At 41.0% G+C, this 22,479-nt stretch overlaps 2 long non-coding RNA genes across 5 annotated transcripts in view; one reads left to right on the forward strand and one right to left on the reverse strand.

The window, feature by feature from the left end:
- LOC136708862 (uncharacterized) overlaps nucleotides 1-22,479 on the reverse strand; it is a 252,879-nt gene that overhangs the window by 111,039 nt on the left and 119,361 nt on the right. The window lies entirely within an intron of this gene.
- LOC136708863 (uncharacterized) overlaps nucleotides 1-22,479 on the forward strand; it is a 103,237-nt gene that overhangs the window by 71,326 nt on the left and 9,432 nt on the right. Inside the window, exon 3 of the long non-coding RNA XR_010804404.1 lies at nucleotides 4,538-4,590. This is a non-coding gene — a long non-coding RNA (uncharacterized lncRNA). The remainder of the gene's footprint in view (nucleotides 1-4,537; nucleotides 4,591-22,479) is intronic.

The raw sequence follows: 22,479 nt of genomic DNA on the forward strand, positions 1-22,479 counted from the left end.
CAAGACACAAGATACTCCTGGTCCAAATATAATTATAACTTTCTGCACTGAAACTGAGAAGGACCTGGCTTCCTGAACAGGACGGTGGTCTAAGCACTGGCCCTGTCATCAGGAGATCGCTGGTTTGATCCCCAGTGATGCTTGGTGAGTCCTAAAGAGCAGAATTGAGCCTAGCGCTCTGAGTGGGTAGGATGGCCCCTCTGAATCACCCATTTCCCTGCTCATGCACATTCATCTGTCAGCTGATTCAACAGATCTGGGCAGTTTGCATTCTACTCCGATGTGTTATGCTGCTGAGTGTAGGACAGTGATCTCAGAGGAAGCATATGTCTGCTCAATCGTCCTGAGGCTGGTGGCACTGTGCGAGATCAGGGGAGACTCACTGACGAGTGGAATAAGATACTACTAAAGATCTACAGAATAAACAAAAATAAACTGAGAAGGTCCTCAACACTGGATAGTTAATATTTGAGTTCCTATCTTTAGTTTTGTGAGCACAGTGTGAGACTTTACTGAGATCTCTACTAAAACAACTCAAGACAAGAGATTCCTAGCCTCTTTCACAGTAGAAACATGAGTAGTAAAAGACTTCAGCTAAAGTTTTGTTTGTTTTTCCATTTGGTCTCAGTGTTGTCTGGGAGAAACTAAGATTAAGACCTCCCTCACTTTCTTTACTAAGGGTGGAGCTATGGAAATACTCTGAGGCACAGTTCCACGTCCACAGGCCATCTGGACCCACTGGTCCTTTCCTGTATGATGCCGTTGTAGGTCTCCGGGCCAGGTTGGTTCATTATTAATCTTTCATGTTCCTTAAATTAGAGTAATCATAGAGGTTTTCACGGTCTGCAGGCTGCAGAATGCTGCAGGGCACAGAGCTAATGGTAATGACGATACCTTACACGCATTTCAAGCTCCCGGCCCTCAGATTAGAGCTGCAAGCTTGCAAGAGGCAAGCGAGGTGAATTCCAGCCTTGTGATGTCACGTCTGAGAATCCGAGCCTCTCGGGTTACAGTGAGAAAGGCATGTCGAGTTTTCAGGCATGTTTTCTCATAGGAAACAGCCTCAATGAAAGGCCTGCCAGCAGTACGGCAGTTACACGTTTATATTTACATACACAGCATATACAGACTTTAACCTATCAGACTGGCCTTACTGATGAAGGGGTGAAACCCACATTATCTTTTTCAGTTCTTTCAATGAGAGGGGGTTTTTCCCATGGAACTAGACATAACTGGATAAAAAGTCAGCCCGTTGTTCCGAACTCAACTCCAACACAAACGTACACTTGTAATACTATTCCTTACCTTCACAACTATGTAAACGTTCCCCATGTTTGCCAAAAAACGATAAATATAGTAATTATTGGGGCTTCTAAAAGATTTTATACTGACTTCTCAGTTTTAGGGAGAGAATTTGCATATCATTTACAAAAAGTCTTAGCATCTCGTCAGTGATTCAGTGGGAGAATTTGTTAACGTTGCCATAAAGCATACAGTATGTGTATGTGCACTTACAATTCATGTGCCAACAGGTAAAATTAGACCTGTGTGTGCCCCCGTGTTTTCTATCACTGTATAAAAGATGCATGAGGCTGCAGTGTGGTTTTATGTCATAGTGAGCATGAGCTCATTCAGAGTGCACTGTGCACTTCGGCAAGTGCTTATTGATCACATTTCTTCTGATATATACTACTTACACTACTAATCATGTATTTTTTCATTTTTTTTAACCTATCAAATGCAATAGCAGCACTGAGAAAATTGAATTCGTAATGCGATTAAATGGGCAGTTTTTTTGCTCCTGGGCTCCCCCTACAGTCACAATGTAATTCATTTTTACAGCACTTTCCTCAAATGAAGAGGAGGTGGGAGAGTGGTTGTTTCCAATCCTCTTCCTAAAGTTATAGAAGCCCCAGTTCACATACCAACTCTGTAGAAATTCCAGAGTAATAGGTCCAAAGGTATCCCAGAGTGGTCCTTGAACTCTTGTAGAGCACAGCAGGAGATTCTGTATCAGATGCATGTGCATTAGCGGTTCTATTCGCACATTCGTTGACTCTGACTTATGTATCGTGCCTATACTAGGGTATGTTGAGGGCTTTTCCGTTCACACATACAGCTCTCCTCTGGCTAAACTCTGGAAAGTTTCTCGGTTACCACATGTGAACGGTGTGCAGTTTCTGCATTGTTGAGCTGGGAGTATCAACAACAGAGTCTCTGTTCTCCCTATAAGAGGTGAGGGTAACATCAGTTTTAGGGTAATAATACTACCTGGTTTATGTAATGCTGAGGCACAGATACTACAACCAGCATTGCAACGATTCACTGGTCTACTAATACACTGCTGTAGTGCTGTTCTAAACAACTGATATTTGAAAGTTGCCTACATTTCTCCTGTCTCACTACAAAAGGTAGTGAGCCTATAAGTCACGGACCATGCCTGGCGCTCTTTAGTTGACCTTTTAGGACTCAAAGGAATATTTCAGGTCACATGGAAATACTCAATCCCCATTCGAGCCTGAAAGGGATTACCATATGCTGCATTAGAGTAATGGACCAGTCTTAGGGCTGATGTGTAACAGTGGCTCTTGGGAAACAAAACAAGAAAACCAATGGTCATGATGGATTTGATCCTGCTTGGGGAGCCCCTGACATTCTCTTTCTGACCCTTCACCTCGTTTGAGCTGCAGAGCTCAAAGAGGCCGTACTGGATGAAGATGGACATATCTGCAGGGATCAGTTCATAACACTGAGCTAAAACTATATGTACATGCACAGACAACATATCTTAAACTTTTAGAGCGCTGTACTCCTACTCTAAGAGGACATTTTCAGATGGTAAAAGGTCTTCTAAATATAGTCTGTATGACACTAAGAGGGTTCAGCAGTTCAAGTCCTACTGTAATCTTTCTCAGCACAAAAAACATCCCTCCCTCCTCCTCCTCTCCCTTCTGTGTTGTTGTCATTGCTGAAATGGGAGTTTTCAAGCGCAAGAGCTGAATTATTGTTTGAAACATCCTATTTAGTTTAATTGCTCTACAGCTGTTATGGTTTAGGCCCTTTTCCTGAGGCAGAACATTTCTACCGCTAATTTTAAATGGTCTCTGTACTATTGAGTGTTAAGGCACAACACGCCCTCCAATTGGAAAACCAGGGCTCGATAACTAGGTCCCAGCCAGCCCACCAAAACCAAAAGAAGTGGGATGGAGCACAAGAACAGGCACCCACAGCTCTAGCCGACAAACATGTCTGAGAAAAAAAACAGGATATTTGTTTGATTAGCACTCTTAGCGTTTTGCAGGCTTAAGCTAGCCCAGCAGCCACCAAAGGCTCCAGGACAAACAAGATGTAAACGCAGATGTGAGGTCCTCTGAGGTTAGCCTGCCCTCTTCAGACACTGGATTACAGCCATAATTTTTTCTGGCCATAGCCCATGGGAATCGCAGGAGAGCACACTTCCCAAAAACTTCTCAAGACAGCGCCACACTTGCGAACACACTGAAGAGACTATGTTTAATCTTGTGTGTAATCTGCATATCTCGCTGAAATGGAATGATGTTCACGAGATAAGTCTGGAGCTTGTGTTGCAAAGCACCAGTGGGAGAACAGAGCCCAGGATTCCAAGTCCCTCAGGAGACAATGCAGGCAACAGGCTGAACATACACTAAGTATTTATGATTTTTCCACAGCTGGCAGTCTCAGGAGGAGCCCATATCCACATGTTATTTCACACATGTCCAATGTTGTGATAAACGTAAGGCACTGACCACGTTTTCATGGTTCTGTTGGTGTACAGTATCATCACCGTCAGATCTGGTGTACAAAGAATAATGGAGGGTAAAGCAATTCCAAATTATCTTAAATGCCAGATTATTTATACTAGTTTTTGCACAGATTAAGACTGGCACACTTTTCCTTAAGCAGTTCCCTGAAAAGCCATCTGGAATGATTTTTAGGGATACATTTGGTAACATTAGTAAAGGGGGACTTTATGAGGTCCTTAAAATGCTCTTATTGAGCTTTTACAAGCCAGTAGCTGGTAATTAACTGGATATTCACTTACTACATTATGAAGCAACAACTACACTGAATTAAGGTTTTTTTTTTTTTTTTTTTAAGAGCAGCTTTATTGCTTATATTAAGCAATATCAAGCCCGTAGCTAGTAATTAAAAGATCGCTCATTACAACTTTATTAAGTAATAATTTAATTGCATCTGGGTAGAAAAATAAAACCCATTCTGATAAGTTGCAATTTAAATGGGAATTCGGGGAAACTAGCACTCATTACTAACAATATACAGCTGATATATATTTAGTCAAAAGTGTCCATATTTTTGACTGCTAGGATATGCAGATGAAGCATTTTCGACCCTGGCCAGGTATAAAACCCTGAAGAAATGACCTTGCTGAAAAGACAGAAGCTTGTGTGCAGCTGTAATGGCTGCGCAACCGGCACTCAGAATAACGAGTAATTCTACGGAGAGACGCTGTGGTGTGCACCATCATTTAATGTATCACAATGTTTTTCTGTTTCAGATGCTGAGGCCTGAAGCTAATGCAAGGGAGAGGAACTGGGTGGCTGTGAATGAGTAAGTGGCTCTTGTTCTCTTGCGGCCCATTACATGAATACAGGTTTTGATTTTGGTTTGCTTCGCAACCACCACTTTTCTCCTCTCCCTTTTGGACCAGACTTCAGAATGAGGCTTCTTTTATGCATAGTTCTGCTGAAAACAGGAAAGCTGATGCTTGATAAGCGTGTTTCTCTGACAATTACGGAGAGGCTTGTCCTTTACACTGGCAACGGTGAGCTTTTCACTGGGTGCTTGTGTGTTTGAATACTAGAAAAAAACCCCACTGTGCAGCATCCTACCAGTTCACGACCACCCAGATCTTGCCCCTCTAACAGAATCAGGGCCAAGGATCCAACAGAAAAATCACTGATTAATGAAGTGATGATGCAAACACTGTCACTCTGTACAATTACTCACTTTATTTCGGCTTCCAAAGTGCTCAGCCAATCTAGAGCAACACAGTATATCAAAGCTACAATTTTTCATTCATATAATTACCAATATTTCCATAGATAACAGTATGTTTACACAGGGTGGGTTTCCCAGACAGGGATCAAGTCTAATCAGGGAGTTGATTTTTCTTTTAATGGAAAATGTCCCAGTTCGGCACAAGGCTTAGTCCAGTTTCTTGGACAGGGATTATGTCAGAAACCAAAATCAGAAGTCAAAAATATTCTTAATTTATATTTAATAAATTGATCTTGCAATACATTTGTGGTTGTCCATATGAATTAAGATCTGAGACTCGTCTGGTCTACAAGTTCATGCAGTTTGAGGCTAATCACGAGGCAAGAGTAGATATCTACGCTACAAGCTTCCCACATTTAACTACAGTGAAAAGAAGAAATCTTCAGACCATGGCTGTCACAAGTACCACATTTAGGGCTTTGGATCTTCAGCATGGCTATTTAAAAAAAAATAAAAATATTCAAATACTCGGGGGTGGGGATTTCCATTAAAAAAAAAAAAATCAGTGTCTGGTGTCTATCCTCCACAATGTGCTGCTCCACTCACCTCAGAATTTATGTGCAATTATTTGTCATTGTAAAACAAAATGTGTCTTCTGCATTTAACCCATCTGTGGCAGTGAATACACACACACACACTAGGGGTTGTAAACACACCCAGAGCATTTGGGGAGTCCTTGGGATTGAACCAGCAACCTTCCGGTACCAAGCCCAGTCCTCTAACCATTAGGCCACAGCTGCCACACTGGTTGGTAACCCGCCAACTAAGGGCAGACACCACTTGTGTGTATGCACAAGTTAAGCAGACATTCATGAACATGATCTACTCTGTTACAAAGTTGACAAAATGAGCTGTGGCATCACCACCCTTTGTTGAAACTGGCCAGTTTTAGGCTTAATTTGTACAAGGACTTATGTTATGAGACTAAATGTGTGGAGTAATCTCAAAGTTAAAAGCAGAATACCTACCCAAGGAATGACTATTTAAATACTCTCACTCTGGGCCTGCCCTACACTGGACATGTTTTCATGAATCAACTGCATGCAAGAAAACTTGATTTCTTCTCTCATCTTGAGTAAATCTATCTAAATTCATAAGAACATAAGTGTTTCTGAAGCAGTAACTTGCAATAACACATTTTATTGCATTTTAATATTGCAGATTTAATGTCTTCATTGCAGCTGAAATCTTTCCAACACTGATTCATGAAAGACCCTTAATGAAAAAGGCTTAATAGATTATTGCTAACAGTTCATAGACTTCAGTCACACTGGTTGGATTACAGTCTTCCCAAACAGATCACGAGTACAGTAGAACTCAGAGTGGAATTTGTCTTACTCTGTACTGACGGGTTTCACGCTTATGTCCATATCTAGACATGTTCATCTGTGCACACGCAGCTTGTATAATCTCCTAAAGACTAGCATCCACTGAAGCAGCTGCTCATGAGGTTAATGTCACCATGCTGAATGCCAAATATATGCCAAATGGTCAGTACATGACCTTGTTTGTGTGGCTCTACTAAATGGGGAGTGGTGGGTGGTGTGTATTAATACCCTTCTTTTTAGAACATACACTAGATGAGCATTGAGTACAAAAGCTACTGTATATTGTGGGACTGTTGACTCCGGACATGAAGTCATCTGAGAGGACTGTAGTGGGCTTACTTTGTCATTTATAAATTACAGAACTGTCTTCTGATCGACTTTCTCACGACCCAACGTCTGAAAAGTTCTGACTCATCAGCATAAATTTTCAGCAGCAGAAATATGAGGCTGTTGTTTCTGTAACTTTGTGCCAGAAAGAAGCGAGGTGACAGCATGTGAACTTCTGAAGCCATCGTCCTTATCCCTTCATCAGAACTGTTCCAAACCGGTTCCTGTGCTATAGCCAAAGGCAGGGTTTCTCAGCTTGTTTTTTTTTGAGACATCTCTCACGTCGGTCGTTCACAGAAACAGATGTGCTATATCTCAGGCTGTGAGAAGCTGTACCTGAGCTATGAACTGGGAGTGATCCACTGCTACTGTTAAAGTGAGCAGTGACACTCAGGGTGGGGGGAGAGAGAAAAACAAACAAACAAAAAAAAAAAGACATGCTGCTGTGGGTGAGCTGGAGTTCCCCAGTGTTTGTGTATGTGTTCACTTATATGTAGGTGCGTGCATGTGTGTGCTTGACTATTTTCATACATTTTCAGGCCTAACGACATCCTGACTTTGCAGAAAAACTATTATAGGACATTTTAAACACAAGCTAAGGCTCCTGTTTTCATACCATCTATTAATACCAATGCCATATGTACTAACCTTATAATTCTTAGCAAAGCAAAAAGCTAATTAATAAAGTCACATACTTGTATACTGTCATAACCATTTACATTAATTTACATGAAAACAGAATTTCTTAAGTCTATACCAGGTATAAAAGGTACCATTTAAGCCATGTAACACCTTATAAATTCTCATGAATAAAATAGGCAAAGGAAGTGCTATTAGCTATGAACTGAAAGCACATGTGTTTTGATAGTGAGGTTAGAGGTAGATGTGGTATTTAGTAACGTGATCTATCTTGATATTTCGTGCAAGCTGTTATCATACACGTTGACTTCATGTTTTTCAGACCAACAAGTCAGTTTCACTAGAAATTATTTAGATATGCAGAACGACTCTGGTTTCACAAGCTCTCACTACACTCACACTCTGATCACATGCTACGCTCCCTCGCTGCTAGGAAGAGATTCACTGATGTAAACAATCGCAGAAAGCAGAAGGTGAAATGGCCCCAGGGCTTTTTCCACCCTCAAAAAGGTGCAAACTTACATTCCACCTGGCTTGGAGGCAAAAAAGAAAAAAAAACATCAAACTGTGTATGAAGTAACAGGTCTGAAATCATTAAAATCCAATATAAGAAGTCAGTTTTTGTTTATCAACCACTTAAGCTCACAATATTCTGACAAAGGCATTATGTTTAAATACTTACTGCATCTAGAAATCCAAACAGCCCATACACAAACTCTATTCTCTAAATGTGTGTTACTGGCACCACGTATGTAGGCCACAGCCATGTGTTACTAAAACCCAATATAGGACAGTGAATGCACACTGTCAGCTAGGCTGGACCCCACAAAACAGAGCGAACCCCATAGTGCTGGTAGAGGAAATGAGTTTTACTGTAGTGGAAACAGTGCATGTTCATAATTATATAAATAGATACATAAATCCCAATACAGCTTCTTTATAGCACTTGGTAAGGTTGCTGTGTTCTGAAGCAGGAACTCTGAACTCCACTTCTATCTTTAAATAAACTGAGCAGTTGTCGTTCCCCAGCTGCAGCTGATCAGTCAGGACATGCTTAGTGTCCAAACTTCTATAATTCAGTAGTCACCCAAAATCTTTTTTCCATAAATGTGCCCCTAAAACTTTTGGACACCAGCAATGCCTCAGTGCATCCAGGACATCTGGAAGGAAGTGGAACATTGTGTACATCTTGGTTTTTGCTGAACCATTACTTTTTCAATGTGCTGTGCAGCTGCCAGAGTGTCATGTCAATCTTATGGTGACACTTTCCCACATGGTCTTAGTGATGGGTTTGGACTAGTTTGTGTGTTTTCTGCACAATACAGAATAAAAAAAATCGTATAAACCACACGGGGGCATGTCCCTCGCACCCACGGTGTAAATTAAGTGTACGCATGTGGAACATATGTATGGCATTACATCCTGACATATAAAAACAAAGATGTGTGTGTACTGGCTTGTGCGTGTGTCTGACTGGCTGTTTTTATTTTGGAGTGCTCTGGTTATCTGGGTGACTCAGTCAGGGAAGTGCCTGTCAACAGTAGTCTGCCTGAGGGAGTCAGACACAGAGGAGAAGAGTGTGTGTGTATGAGAATGTCTGTGTGTGATTATACATAGCCGCTAGGCCCAGTCTGTCAGGTCAGTGAGTTTCTTCGACGGGGGTTTTTGTGTGTGTGTGCGCGAGTGTGAGAGCGAGCGAGAGAGAGAGAGGAGGGAATAGATCAGGTGGCATACCGGGTGTTGACAGGAATCTATGCATGGTCTGTGTGTGTGTCCAGAACCACTCAGTGTGGACTGAGGCAGGGCAGGAAGCAAAGCAGCAGGACACACTACTCAGACAAAGCCTAATCATTGACCAACATGGTGCTTCCTCACAAACTCTCACACCCAAATACACTGACCTGCCCCCCAACCTCCACACAGTAAAATTTTGTGAAATGCAATAAAAACAGGAACCTGATTTGTTAACTCTCCTCAATTTAAATGTAACTGACAAAAATACATAAAATCACTGTTACATCACCCTTCCTTTTAATTACATAATTTGGGAGGATAGCAATTGTTAACATCCTGAAAATCGAATGTGTGTGCATTCTTGTAAGTGATGGTTTGATCTGTATTTATTCAGTTCCAATCCAGATACAGATTGCGAGCCATTTTTATTTTATCATAATTTTTGTTGTTGATGCCAAGTTTACAACATGAGGGTGAAATAGTCCAAACAGCACTTAATAGAACAGACAAAAATCATTATGCATTATCTTTATATGCATTCCAAAGGAATTTTTTTTTATTAGTGTTTTTTTTTTTCTCCAATCAACTCAGACACTATCAGTGAAGTTAAAATCATTATAAAGTGCAGTTAGTAACAATGCAATATTGAGGTTTACACTTGATCCTCTTGTCGTCATGTCATTTTCTGGATGGCACATTATACCTGGGGTTAGGGTTGGGTGGTATAATGGTAATAGTGTATACCAAGGTATTTAATACTGTGAACACTAGGTATCTCAAAATGAGGGTGGTATTCATGCCATGTGTGTGTGAAATTTAAGCACAAAGCCAAAAAGTTAATTCATGTGCATTTAAGAGCCCCACAGGGTGGGGGTGCTGTGGGAGCTTACTGACTGGTGATGTCACACTGAAAACGATCGAAGTGAGAACACTAGCCCACCACAGTTTGGTTTAAAACAGACAAAATACTCAGAAGACCCTTTGTTCGAGTATGCTCACAGGAATGAGGGTCTATCACGTAAGTGTGTGTGTTTTGAGCCACTGTTCAGTGGAATAAACATCTGCTGTGGTGTGCTAAACCACAAATACCTGTTAGCTGGCCAGCTGTGCTTCTAAACAGTTTAGAGCCTGTCTTATTTCTCTTTTTTTTTTAAATTGTCAACAGGTGTCTGTGTGCACTGTCAGGTTCTAGTGAGGTGAAATGAACAGCACCGAAAGGCCTTCACTTGAGCAATACTCAGACATGAGGCTCAGGCTCAGAAGACTTAAGAGAAGAATTTGGACTGAACTAATATTTGGGGCAAACACACTTGGCTCTTACACTAGCATTAACATCACGGGTGGAGCAATGGAGTGGGACAGTGGCTCTCGAGTGTTGAGATGACAATTAAAAATAAATAAAAAGACATTGAGTTGTTGCATCTTCATAACCTTAAATAAAAGAGGCTGATACTTTAATCCTAATCTGTTTGCCTGCTGCTAAAGCCATGTCTACATTTAAATAGCTACATGCTGCTATTAGCTGCACAAAAGCATATAAAGGCAATTTTTTCATGTAAAAACGTGCTGTTTTCTTATCATGTAAACACAGCCTGCTCAACTTTTTCTCTCTGGTTTCACTGATGGTGGGAAACATGAGAACTGAGTGTAGTTCCTGTATTCTGTTTACATAACTGGCACGTACTATATATTTGACTGGTAAAGTACGTCAACCTTTAACATTTTAGACAATCACATTATTGATGTTGGAACTAACCCTAACCATAGGTTGAATGAGGCACTACTCTGGTTACATAAAGACCCACTGCGATATGCAGCTGAAGGCTTCTTATTTGCTAGTTTCTTACTCCAATTTTCTCTTCCTTCTTATAAGCTTAACTCATGTGGCATTTACTTTAAAATAAACTGGCAAACAGGAAGCCAGCTTCAGCTTTGTGGTTGTGCGTCAGTTGTTACAGCAGCCAGTTAATTGAAGAAACAAAAAAGTAAAAGAAAAACTTATTTGAGCCATATATGAGTGAATACATTGAGGTAAAACTGAGTCAAACTAACAAATGCTGAGAACTGAGTACCAGTAAAATATGAACTGAGAGGGGGGAGGAAAAACTAAATAAAGAGAAAAACCAAAAGAGTTGCTGCTCCTCACTGTTGGGTTCTCATCTAAACTAAGGTGTGGCTGATTCTCGTGTAAAGGAGCAGGCGCTGAAAGCGGTCATTCTGACCAAAGGGAAATCTGTTAACATGTGGATAAATGTCCACTTACAATGATTTACATGCAAACACAGACAGTCTATTTTAAATTCTTAAATTTGAAATAATTTTAAAGTTAAAGAAAATGGTTAAGAAAAAAGATGCAATTAATATAGCTGTAGTTCACTGCAGGCCCACATTACATTTTATTTATTTTTTTTAAATCAATAACCACAGCCACTAAAGATTTTTTACTGGCCTCTTATTTGGTGAACTCTGCACTGATCCTGGACCTTGTATACTGTAGGCCAGAGGGTGGGCGCATTTTTAATGCCGGCCTGTGGTCGAGGGGCATTTATATATTCAACATCCATGAAGCTTAGCATGTTTTCCACATGCTCCAGAGTTCAGATGTCACAGGGTGAGGCGTTACAATGTGTGGATCACAATCAAAGAGCAGAACTCGTGGGTTGATTACACCGTTGAAGTGCATGAGAACAAAAAGTATTGAACAGAATTTTCCCAGAGATCGATTCAGACATAAAGTATGAAGTTGTTGAACTCTATTGTTTATATGACATGCAGCAGAAAGTATCAAGTTAATACGACATTAAAATATCACATGGATTCATTTTGTCACATAATTCTTTTGAAAACATCTCTGATTTCATTCTCTAGCCACTTGATCATGCTCTACGGGTTCGATCCTGGGAGATGTTTGGTTTGTTCTTGGATCATCTGGAAGTAAGAAATGCAGACGTTTCATCTCGACCTAAAAGCATGCTTCTTTCTTAAAAAAAAAAAAAAAAAAAAAAAAAAAACATCTTTACAAATGTTTTAGTGAATCTGCTTTATTATTTTTATTTATGTTACTTTACATTGAGGGGAATCAATTGGCTTCTTTTGTAGAAGAGCTATGTAACAACCTGCTTCCAAAACCTTAATCTAAGGACTGAATGAGAGGACATCATAATTCCAAGAAGCTAATTGTCCCCACTCATTATGTTTGTTTAAATAAAACAGAGAACCTATTAATTGGAGCGTCCCTTGGTTTGCATAAAGCAGCACGAAATTGTTCAAGGTTTTTGTTTTCTTTGATCATTTTACATAACCTTATTTTGAGGGAGAGCAACTAATTTCAGTATTTTGTGAGACGATATGTCACTTAATTGCCCCTCAGGTTACGCCCCTGGAAGCAAGCCGTAACATGGCCTCTTCCTGAGGAAGACATTGCCCCAGCTGAACAGTCTGCTGCGTTTGTTAAACAGGATGTTTGCGGAGAGATGCAGAGGTGCCACAAGCACCTGCAGTGAGAGCGCAGACAGCCTACATCAGATCAACATGTTTACACCACCGCTGAGGATCACCACTTCTGTTACTGGAACCACGTGCTGTACTATGACTGACTGAGAGGATGTACGCATAGGAACGGAAGAGCTCTTTGCGCATAAACGGTCTTTAGGAGGTTTATACGCCTGGGGCTAGCATTCTGCTCTACTGCACTGTAGAACAGAAATGCACAGAATTCATAGTCAGAGTGTGTGATCAAGTCAAAGTCAAACCTAGCTGAGTGCTGAACTGAATTCTGATCCTGGAAGCCTGAAGTGCATCACAGTTATGGTAGAATTGCAGAATCAAACTTGCAGAGGAGAATCAAGTGAATCTGACGAGGAAATAACCAAACTGTGTTTGTAAAAGGAATTATTGTATTTTTGGCAATTTGAAATGGAAATTAAGCTCTGAGGTCTATATAACATACTGTAAACCTTTCATGAAATGCATTGGCCTGGAACCCTTGAGGGGTCCATCCAAATAACTAGAAGTGTACCTCCACAGTGAAAGTGTTTATTGTAGAAAAGCTTGTATCTCAGAAACAAGTGTTCAGCAAAACGTAAAGTCATTATTTGTCTATAATGAAATTATTCATTTTGCTGCCAGTGTTGGTTGTAGGGTAGCATTTTAACAATACTGGTTAGATACCAGCCCAGACACCATCCAGAAGAAGTCATCAGTTCTGGAATTTAACCAGTGCCCATCTATTACCAAAATACTACTCACAGCTTTTATTTTAAATTAGGACAGATGCATTGTCTCATGTCATCTCATGCGTCTTTATGGCAGGGTCGCTATTAAGAAACCATTCTGAGCTGAGTGATCTCAGAGAAATGTAGCTCCAGGGACATAAAGTAGCTTTTAATCTCGTCTTACAGCACTGACTGAGAGTGATGAAAGATTTACATTTGTTGGTATCACCTCCCCCTCCATTCTAATTCTCTCCCCACTCAGACGCATGACTGTTTGTTTGCGGCAGAGGCTTTGCCAGACAAAACAATGACACACACACACGCGCGCACACACGCATGTGCGCACACAAGCTTGCGTATGCTACTCCTCCTGGCTGTCTCAGGAGTGTCTCAGCTCCTGGGCCGAGGTGTCGCGCTCCATGGCATGCAGACATCTCCCCAGCAGTGCAGCCACTCACATTTGGTTTTTGAAGCGTTTCCTTTTCATTAAGTGCCTCTACAAAAGAAATCAAAAAACCCCTGCATGGCTCTTTAAAGCCTGCCATCATTAGGGCCACTGGACCAGCAACAGGTGGCCAGGGAGGACCACAGGAGGACATTTAGGGGGATAGAGGAAGAGGCATAGCTTTGTAGATTTAACAGAGGCTTCAGATGTGTTCTGTAGTTTTCAGGAAATATTTTCAAGGTTTTATGCTGAACTTACTTGATACATTCATATTTTTTTTTAGCTCTGAGTTGATAGTAGCCGATTTAAAAATTCATTCATTCACATTCATTATCTGTAACTGCTTATCCAGTTCAGGGTCGGGTGGGTTCAGAGCCATTGGGCGCAAGGCGAGAATACACCCTGAAGGGGGCGCCAGTCCTTAACAGGGCAACACACACTCACTCCTACGGAAAAACTTGAGTCGCCAATCCACCTACCTGTTTTTGGACTGTGGGAGGAAACCCACGAGGACACAGAGAACACACCAACTCCTCACAGAGAGTCACCCGGAGCAGGACTCAAACCCACAACCTCCAGGTCCCTGGAGCTGTGTGACTGCGACACTACAGGCTGTGCCACCGTGCCTCCCCTATTTAAAAATTATTTAATAAAAATAGCATGTCATTAGGCCATCTATAATGTGGAAATCAGAAGAAAAACCATTTAAAGCTATAGACTCTCAGTCATTAATCAGTAGTAACAGTCTGATAGTTGTTTTAAAACACAACACCATTGGTAAAGACAGTATGAGTCAAGACTAAGACCACCAGGAAAGTACAGGCCTAAGATTAAGCTTGGATTCCATTAGATCAGATGTCTAGCTCTCTTCATACCCAGTATTCTGCATGTTCACTCCCTGCTGTCCATGTTCATGATCAAGAGAATTTAGCATTTGGCTGCCTAATGTTTCTCAGTGTGGCTTAATGTTGCATGCCAAACATGAAAGACCCTATAATGACCATGGGTGTTGGAAGCTCACGAATCAATCCATCTCCTGTTTGTAACTGCAACACATTAGAAATATAAATGGTACGTCGTTATAAATAGGTAGCTTACTGTACCTCAGACATTAATACATTACTCAGCCTTACGGTAATCCGAGTAAAGTAACTAAATCAAAGAAAACGGTTAATTAAATCCAAATTACAATGTTTTGTATTTTCCAACATACCTCAGCTTCAAATTTAAGACCAATGAGCTTTGTGTTCTGTTCTTCGCTTATTTCCTTCTCAAAGCTCTTTCTCCTCAGCAAAGCAATTTGGGATGGGAGAAAAAAGAAAACATGTTCAAAATAAACAGTAAAAATAGACCACCCTGGCTGATGCAACATGCGGAAAGCTCAGCAGCATCCATCCGTGCATGAAAGAAGTGTTCATCCAGGCAGTATGGACACACAAGTCTTCCCTTGAGGTGGGGGCCAGACGGCCGTCTCAGTGCCCAAGTCCTTCTGGGCCAGGGGTGTCCAACTCCAATCCTTCAGGACCACGGTAAAGGACTGTTTGGTAAATTTCCTGCTCTAACACACCTATTACACCTGGTAACCGAGTGCAGTTTAATCAGGTGTGTCTGAGCACAAAACCCACCAAACTGTGCTGGACACCATCCCTCAGGGACAAAACCTGACACTACTCTTCTAGGCTTCTCCAGCGTGAATTTACGAGACAGCAGAAGGAACCATTACGTCACCATTAGTGCTGAGTGCTCATGGATGCATGAAAAAGTCTATGAATCATGTTCTGCCGTCTCTTTCTCTTCAGTATCACTGAATTAGAGTGAAGGACAGGTTTATGTCCAGATCGTAAACTGAAATGTTGGAATTACAGAAGCCATGAATGGGGAAGCCATCCGAAATACAAGCGGGAATATCTAAACATGGGTTTAGCCTTCATTTTTCAGATGTTCCAGGGGAGAGAACGGGTGGGGGGGGGGGGGGGGGGAATCAGTAGAATGTAGATTTTTAACCATTTTCTAAACTTCAGAATGAAAATGACACCAGAACTATGGAAATAAATAAATGAATAAATTGTTCAGCACAAAAATGCCTTGAAGCCGCTTAATGAAAAACAGATACAACACCGGAAAAATTGCCACAAATCCCAAGCATGTTTTGAAAGGTGAAAAATAATTGCTTAGGAGGGATTTCAGACAATCGCTTAACCATCAATATTTTTCTCAGGAAGAAAATCTCAGGTATTTAAACATAGCTTTTACATTTAACAGTAACACAGACATGCACATAGCTGTCCACAGACTAATGCATCCCTGCCATGACTAATTAGCGTCGTATGTTTTAATTGTTGAACACAGCAAACCCTGCTGATTCAGAGAGAATACGTTTTTAGTAATGAGGGAGTGGTACAGGGTTGTGGTGTATGGTTTCTGCATTCCTTTAGAATTTATAAAATCTTAAAAAATGTTTGTTCGTTCTTCTGTCATTACTTAATGCATATTATTGTCTTATTTCTTAAAACTTTAAGTACCATTAATTAATGAACCCCTATTAAAAAGCATTGTTAATATTTTCTTTCAGTCAATATACAATGATTATTCTGTGATGTTTACTAAAAGTTTAGACAATTGTACATTTTTTTTTTCCTTAGAGTTCTCATTCCTCTCTCTATCATTTTCTTTCCCTCTACCCTCCCCACCACCTCCTTATCCCCGGTCTTGCTTCTAATGTTATGCTCCACCTCTGGTGACCAGTGAGCTGAAACGGCAAGGTCAGGGGTCAGCATTGATCGTCTACCCAGCAGGAAGCCACTTTGACATTTGGAGGCTTGTGAGGTGTGCTCTTCTTTTGCTCTCCAGTGGTAATTTCCACCCAAGCGAAGACTAACCTTGGCCTAAAGTATGCCTCGACACAACCTCCCCAAATGATGACCTCTTGAGACCTCCCTGTTTCAAAAGCCTTGCAGGGGGAAGAAAAAAGAAAAAAGTCTGATTGTAAATTACAGCGTGGTGTTGAATGATTGGAGTACAGTGACGTTCTGGACAAAGTTATAGTCTCTATTACATTTAAAATATTAGGCTGGGTTTGATATGAAGCAACGACTAAAACTGTGTCCCAAATCTTCAGTTCTAAGACATCAGTCCATAAGTTAAGATAAAACAACCGTGCTGTGTAAGCAGCAGCACAGTTATTTACTGGTCATAAATGAGTTGTCCAGACATTAGTCACCTGTGACTGAAACACCCAACAGTGTGGAATTCCCTCTAACACCGTAGTTTCCCAAAGAGGGGAGGTGACATGGCAAATGAGCAACACACATTTGAGCACTGTTAGCAAAAATGTACAAGTTTCTTAGAGCTAAACACGCAGCAGAAGATGAGTTTTCTCAAGCCGCAACTTCCAAAGGGAAAACAAGGAAATATCTCAAAGCAAGCTCATACAAGTCACTGAAAGTGTGGGGATTAAATATGTTTATATTTTTGCAGATCAAATGAGCAGGTTTTAGGCTTTTTCTCTCAGGAAGCTTTTATAATTTATTATTTGTACAGGGAAGCAATTAGGAGCAAATATGTTAAACAATGACTGTTAAGCAAAATTTATTTTGTTTAATCACTTATTTTTCTAGAAGTTGTTGCAGTTTTGTGTAAATGTATAAATAAATTCCAGCGGAGCTTGGAAGTAAATAGGCATAGCTCAGTTTTATCTTCTGGCTTCATTCTGTGTAACAACGTCCTTAGATACATATCCTTTCAGACACATGGTGTTCAGTTATCTACTCACAGAGGAAGAGAGAGATACAGCTCAGATTTTAAATTAAACTGGAATGTGATGTTGTCCTGTCTTTCACAAATGGGGTGACAGTTGTGGTGGTGTACTAGGCTTGAACGTTTGTTAGGAGTCCCATTTTCCCAACACCTTAACCTCAGCTTTTAATATATTTTCCGTAAAATGTACTTTTCCTTACGTAAATGGATTATATGTCCTATTATTTCCCTTCTCCCCTTATAAAGGTTCCTTGGGGTCCAACAAACATCTGTTCCATGCCTGGGTCAGAATACCACATGGATCAAACAGCACCATTTCTACCCCGTCTATCAGCCCTGTTCAGAACAAGTTTCAGCTGCTGTTTCTTTAATGATGAGCCATTGTAAATACCTCCCTAGTCATGCAGCAACTAGAATCAAGACATGAAAACTATTTTAATGCTGTTTTTACATAGTTTTCCTCCTGCTCTGTAGGCATTTTAACCTTATCATTGCCCTCTCAAAAATGCAGGTCCAGTGCTGAGATTGGAGGTACTCAGACAAGGTGGTGGTGCAGTTCTAAAATCTCCACACTCCAGATGTCACAAAATGGAGCAAAATCAAAAAGGCTCATTAAATCCAGTATTTTCTGGCAGCCCACAACTAACTCACTGGGACGTCCTCTTTCACAGTTTATCGGTTGATAGGCTCCAGATCCCCCATTTAATGAGCACATGACTGAGATTGATTCCTTCATAATACATCCTTTAAAAAAAAAAAACAAAACCTCAATATATAGGGTACGTATATCACACACAATGGACATGAGTATTTTAAATGTCATTTCCTGTATTCCCCCCGAAAGTAGGAGGCATTAATTGCTACATGTGGCCTTTTTAATATTTGTTCCTTTGAAAAGGCTTTATACTTTGCATGTCATCATATTCACACAGCAGTGTCCCAAAATACATATAAAGTATGTAGACATGAAAACACTAGTGAAGTCAGTGAGATCAGCTACTTCATGTGAGTTAGATAATTAGTTTGGGTTTTAACCCATCCCTAAGCTATTGCACAGTGATCCAACTCTCCACATAACAGTCCTAGAGCCCAATAGCTGGGATTTTGTATACCTCACTTTCCCACACTTGGCATTGACTATGGTGATCTAATGCTCCAAAGCATCCCACAATGGGTGCAGCTCAAATTAGAAGAATTACAAAGTTAGGTTATGGTGTTTGCGCATGTGGGTATGGGTTTCTTTACATATACAGGCTCTGTGTGTGTGTGTGTTTCGGTTAGAGATCCACAGTAGAACTCTGACACCTACTGTACTGAACTCACACTCCACAGCAGTTTCCTCAGATAACCGCTAGCAGCTCCGCACATGCTCCTCGTGAACAAAATAATTGTCGTTTCACACTGCCTTTTTTATTCATTCTGGCTCCGACACCCTGGCGTCTGACATGAAGCAGAAAAAAAAAGGGAAAAAAAAAAAAAGTGTTACAACTCATTGCCATCACAAAGCTTTGTGAGGAAGTGTTGCCATACAGTTAAATTGCATTACTGGCTATGTCAGCAGGGGCTGCATATGTTTTATAGGAATTTAGTATGCTTTTCAATATACTGTAAATACATAATGGTGTCTTGTGCCAGGCCATTTGCAAGTGAATGGATTCTCTACACTGCTAGAGACGGGAGCCCTTGTGTAGGTGGATAAAAGCGATTTTGTTAGATCATATTGAAGTGTCTGATACAGAAAAATAGCAAAATGCAGCAGTGCTAGAGCAGCAAGAAATCCATTCTGCGATCTGTAAGATAGGGTGTGTACACACAATGTTGCATGTTGCCTGATTCCCATGTATGTAAATATAGCATACAATTTACAGCTAGTCTCCAGAGAAAAGTATGAAATAAAGAGCGCCAAGAGTCTAAGGTCAACATGCCCAATGCCAGATGTAAGCTAGTGGGGTATAAGGCTGCCAAGCACTGGCATGTGTGTTTGCTTATAGATGGTATTACAGACAGATTAATAATTTAAATGAAAGGGCTACAGTTCTGGAGATGAGCAGAAGCATCTGGGCTTCAAACAAACTAGAGATGGTTCTAAAGGTCAAAAGACAGGACAAAATTAACAGCTATATTAGCATGATCTGTAATCTCAATATTAATCGATTTACAATCATGTAGATCTATGTTTAATGAATTGTTGCAGTGGGGCGAATGGCAAATTGAATATTTAAAAGCATGTTGGAATAATACTATATTTTCATTCTGAAATTCAAAGACTTGCAACTGATACATTTTCAGCCTGTTTCTTTCAGTTTCATAAACCCCTACATATTTCTGCTTTTATCAGATGGACTCTTTCCTCGCTCAGACTCATTTCTCATCACTTCTGCCTCTCCTCATCTCTCCAGTATCTCATTTTATCTCCTCTTTTTCCATGTCCCCCCCCCCCCACCCCCCACTTCTACCCTCCCTCCCTCTGCTTGTCTTGGCTGCGCAGACACATGCTGTCTGTCTGGAGCTGTGCGGCATAGAGTCCCACCCCCCCTCCCCCTTTTCATTGGCTGCTTCCCTCATGCAGCTGGTCTGACCCAGTAAACTTTGCAGTGAACCTCAAGCCAGCTTCTTTGATTGGCTTCCATCAAGCCATGTGACAGATTTACATGGACACACCTATTTTCTGCTCTGCTTCCAAAAAAAAAAAAAAAAAAAAAAAAAAAAAAAAAAAACGTGCCTTGCTGCCTGGCGCTGAGGCACATCTCCTGGCTTCTTGTGGAAGAAGAATCCGGAAAGCTGCTTGGAAAGGAAACTTCTGAGCCTTCTGCAAACAAACAGCAGCACAATCATTGTTATGATTTGTGGCTGAATATTAGACGACAGGATATCCCCCACCACAGAGGTTTTGTCTGTACAAGCCTAGACTCTATCGCTCCAATCAGCATCACCTTGCTGAGCTGGCCCAGGAGGAGGGAATATCTGCACTTCGGATTTTGCTGATCTTCCTGATACCGACCAGGCTTTCCTCCCGACGTTTGATTTTATTTACAGCCTGAGCCACTTCCAGAAGCGACAGCTCACAAGGTTCCCACCACTTTCTATTGCTCTGTTTTCCCATGGCCTTCCCCCACACAGCTGAAAATCTGGGAATATTTGGATCCATCCGGAGCAGGGGGTTTCCCCACGTCTATATTGCTTTCCAGTGCACTGAGCATAGGAGCAGCTGCATAAATATAGGCTGCTAGGACACGGATGTGTTATAGTCAATAGTGAAATATGGCCAGATTCTCATCTCATTCGAATACAGTACCAGTTTAAAACGTTTTAACACATTACTTCACATTTTACATAAATGATATTTAGGCCCTTGGAAAAATGGTCAGATTCACACAGGGTGTGTTAATACATTACAAGATATAAGTCAAACACAAAGAGTAAGGTACATAAAGAAGCCGAACTTGGCCTTGTGAAGTAACCTTATAGACTTACATGGTTGGGGAGAAATATAGGAAAAGGGTCCCTTACAGTTTGGGGATTCCCGGCCCTGCACAGTTCCAACGATGTCCTGACCCAACTTATCTAGCTCATTACCTGGAGTGTGTGTGTGTGTTTGTGTGTGTGTGGGGTGCATCATGCTTAAATGATGCACCATGTACTGATCTTCAAGGCTGTTAGGAAAGCATTTGTAGTTCCTCGTGAAGCTGGAAACTGGTACCATGCTGCTGTTAAAGATGTATGTAATTAAGTCAAAGATGTATATTCTTGATTTACATTTAAAAACATGGAAAATTTGCATTCCTTTACTATTGTTCAGTGTGCAGTCAAATGTGTCTTCTGCATTTAAACCATTAGTGGAATAGGAGACATGAACTAAGGGTAGTGAGCAAACACTCAGAGCAATGGTCAGCCATTAACCCAGGGAGTAGTTGAGGTTTAGGTGCCTTTCTCAAGGGCACCTAAGCTATGGACTGAGGGAGGAAGACAGTTGTTCCCTCACCCCCCCACATTTGAAATCTGGAATTGAACTGTTCAAGCTCAACATATTACAGGCAGTATGACGTATTACCCCAGATATAATTATGAGTATGAGTAAATATGAGTATTGCTAACAAACAGTGTGACATTAACAATAAGAGACTGCTGCTCATGCCCAAGCCGGGCATTTAACCCCATTTTACTAATTGTCTTTGGTTAAAACTCCTAACGCGCCATTAGCCTGACTCTCACCCATCCCCTCTGTATTGACTGATGTGCCTTTACTCCACAGCTCAATGCTAGGGGTCATTCTACTCTGGCTGACGCAGTGTGACCCTTAAACTCAAGCTCATATGCTGCTCCGCAAAGGGGTTACATTTCCTGGTTTTCTACAGAGATTATACAAGCTGAACCCATTACAAAACTGAACCCATGTCCAAAATGAGCAGTCACGAGAAGCAGTCCCCCAATTATAAGGGTGCCTATAAACCTAGTGTATAAGATTCACACAAAGCACAAAAAATGTAATTAATTTATTAATGAAAAAAATGACCATAAGCCCCGAAAACCTGCCTCAAAGACTTGTCAAGTTGTTAAATGACATCAAACACTTGCATTTATGGTTTCTGGCAATATGTGACCTGCTGTTGTCCATAGAACTAGACAAAAATAGACCTATTCCAGGCTTCACGCTGCCTGTTGCTATTGGTTTTTAGTTACGCAATACACTTTGGTCCTCTATTCTGTTAAAGCAGCAGACTTTAAATCCCCCTGACTCTTGTTTCTGTAGGGAGAACTCTCTAATAATGGCAAAACACAGTACGACTTTCCCTCTGGCTTCTTCTGGAGCTGGCAGAGATAGGGTTAGGTGTAGCACAAGCACAATAGGAAAGTTACAGAGCTTAGGTAATGTGTGGGAGGGTGTCTTTAGCAACATAAACCACAGAGGAGGCTGGAACCTCTTCAGACCACACACATTTACCAACTTCACAAAATTATACACTGCCCAGCCAAGGTTTGTGGGCAGCCAAAATTT

The sequence above is a fragment of the Hoplias malabaricus genome, chromosome 10, assembly GCF_029633855.1.
Source record: "Hoplias malabaricus isolate fHopMal1 chromosome 10, fHopMal1.hap1, whole genome shotgun sequence".
NCBI lineage: Eukaryota > Metazoa > Chordata > Actinopteri > Characiformes > Erythrinidae > Hoplias > Hoplias malabaricus.